Here is a 3,154-nt window from a genome sequence, read left to right as displayed (position 1 = left end):
CCAAAATTGTGTTTCTTGTAATACAAGATGCCTCCATGTAAGAAGTTAATATCTTACATTTATTCAATTAAGTTGTCCATATATGTTTGAAATGTGATGAATTTGTTGGTTAGAGTTAGGTTTCATTTAAATTAGAAATACATGAAGTTAGTGTTTATTTATTATATACATAATTTAACTTTAGTTACAAACACTTGCATGATTTATTTTATTGAATAACTGTGAAATAGATATCCTAAATAGATATCCTAGGGATACATGGTACATGTTACATAATCCTCACATTAAAAAACCTAAAATAAAATGTCCACAATAAAGTAATAACAATTTAAACTACCAATTCCATGTAGTAAAACCATGCTTAGCTCCAGTAAGGATTGATATATAAACTCCAATGGTTGCTAACAATGCTAATATGTACGATACAATAAAGCTCACACAAAATACATACATGTCCACCAAACTACCATTATCTTTATCAGTACTTAAGTTCTTTGGAAAAATTGTAGAAGATGGATGGCAAATCTTTAATAGTGGAGGTCCACAAAGGAACGGGTTACCCTCGTAACTACTCTCATCAAATATGGCAAATTGGTTTGTCCATTCAGGTATCGAGCTTGATAAGTTGTTGTGTGCCACACTTAATACTTCAAGTGAGGTTAGGATATTGAGCTTAGGAGGAATTTGACCACTCAACTTGTTAAAAGAAAGATCTAAACTCTCTGTTTGCACCAAATTTGAGAAAGAATATGGAATTTGTCCAATCAAATCATTATGAGACAAGTTCAATGCTCGAATTCTCGTCAAGTTGCCAAGTTCGTGTGGAATATTTTCTTTCAGTTTATTTAAAGATAAATCAATTCCAGACATGTAACCAAGGATGCTTCTGTAAGAATAAGTATTTCTCTTTGAAGTGAAACTTGCTTTCTCTTTCTTATGCTCTGATGCTAATGGTGCTTGACTTGTATATTCTTCAACAATGAAGCTTCCCTTTGATGCTTTTAATAATGGATCAAGATTCTTATTATCAAAAGGCATTTTCCCCAAGCAATGGGGAATTTCTCCAGAAAATTTATTGTCTGAAAGATCCAACATGGTTAAATCTATCAACTGACATAATTGCTTAGGTATATCCCCATTAATGTGATTACCTTTTAAAAGGAGAAAATTTAACTTTGTGTAACTAAGGTCTTGCATCATATCTTGAATATTTCCAGATATTTTGTTGTAGCTAATGTCTAACATCACTAAAGGAGAGTTTCCATTGAACATTTTTTTGGATAATCATGTTAATTCGTTATTGCTCAAATGAACAAATTTCACAGAAGAATTTAGAAATGATGGTACAAGACCAGTCAAATTATTTTGGGAGAGATCTAAATATCTTAGATCTCTAAGTTGTTGTGACAATTCTAATGGAATGAATCCTTCAAAGTGGTTATTGGACATTCGAAGCTCCGATAATCTTGACAAATTTGTCCAAAAGGCTTGGAATGTTTCCTACCAAATGATTATTGCTTACGTCCAACGAAATGATGGATGTGTTAAAAATGTTGCTCAAAAGTTTACCACTGAAATTATTATCATTCAATGACAAAGACTCCAAATTAGTGGGTATTGGAAAGATTGGTCCCTCGAGCTTATTATTTGAAAGTATCAAGAAAATGAGTTCTTGTCCAGCTTCAAATATGTCACCTGATATTTCTCCAGACAATTGGTTGTTTGAAAGATCCAACTCCCTCAATAACTTCATTCGGCCAAGCTCACGAGGAATTGAACCTTGGAAGTAGTTTCTAGACATGTTAAGATATTGCAAGTTTGGATAAATTGAACTTATATTCTTCCTTGGAATTTCACCAATTATGATATTGTTAGACACATCAATATTCCATAATCCAAGAAGAGGACGCAATGGTAATTGCATGGTACCAGTCAAAGAACAATTTATAAAATTAACTTCAACCAATTTTGTGTTGTTTTCTAACAACCAATGAGGAAACCTTCCTTCCAACTTCAAACTACTAAATCGTAGTGTATCTAAATGTTTTTGATAAAGAAGAAATTTTGGGAGCGGAAAAGAACGAGTTTGAATGTTTGAAGACAAGCTAAGAACATTTAATTGAAATTTTGGAATCCAAGTGTGCAAATTGTGTTGTGAGTCCAATATGATTGTATTGCCTTCACCCCATATGCCTTTGAGGTTTGAATGATTGGCAAATGGAAAAAAAGAAATAGGAACTTCAAATTGGTTTTCTTCAAAACTGAAATATTCAAGTGATGAAAGGGTTGCAATGTTAGAATCAAACCTTCCAACAAAATTATTTTGAGAAAGTTCCAAATTCCGAAGAGATGTCATGTTAACAAAAGAATTGGGAAGAAATCCTTCAAATCCATTATCTATTAGAATCAAAGCTTCCAACTTCTTCATTTTAGACCAACCTGAACGAAAATTTGAAAAAAAAAAAGAAAACATCTTGAGAGAGTCATAACAATAAGGGTATAAAGATTTCAATGAAACTAAGAAAAACTTTTAGAACTTGTATTGCATGAATAACATTCAATAAGAATATAATTACCAGCAGCGGGAAAGGTGTCATTTATATGACAATATGAAACAAACAGAACTTTTAAGGACGTCAAGTTTCCAATACTTTTGAAAAATTTACTCTCTATGTTATTATTTCCGTACAATGTCAAATATTCTAGGTTGCTTAAATCGTGAAAATCTGCATAGTAGAAAACAAAATTACATCAATCTTAATGTAACAACTATCAAATTAATTTACCTTTGTGAAAACAAAAAATAATACTACGTTCAGCTACAATTGTTCCTTTGAAGTTATTGTTGGATATAGAAAGTTCCCTAATGGATGATGATAAAGCTCGCAATGACTCTCTTAGTTTGTTTCCATCAATCATATTCCCATCTAAATTAAGGACATCCAATCTACTGAGACTTTTTGAGCCTGAAAGATATGTAAATTGAATTAAAAACAAATGTAAATAAACGTTAACAAGGCTACTAAATAAGATAGGTCATATATGCTTATAAGGACTTTGACGAAATTATGAGATTCAACAATGTGTTGGTATTATAAATTTAGCTAATATATCTTTTTCTTTGTCCCCAAACAATAAATTAGACCCTTTTAAA

The 3,154-nt window shown here is 31.4% G+C and overlaps 1 pseudogene; it reads right to left on the bottom strand.

The window, feature by feature from the left end:
• Positions 1–293: 293 nt before the first annotated feature.
• Positions 294–2,919, bottom strand: LOC114184342 (annotated as a pseudogene).
• Between the last annotated feature and the right edge of the window lie 235 nt (positions 2,920–3,154).

Source organism: Vigna unguiculata, chromosome 5 (genome assembly GCF_004118075.2).
Source record: "Vigna unguiculata cultivar IT97K-499-35 chromosome 5, ASM411807v1, whole genome shotgun sequence".
NCBI classification, from domain to species: domain Eukaryota; kingdom Viridiplantae; phylum Streptophyta; class Magnoliopsida; order Fabales; family Fabaceae; genus Vigna; species Vigna unguiculata.
The sequence above is the reverse complement of the archived record's forward strand: the minus strand, read 5'-3'. Positions and strand labels throughout refer to the sequence as shown.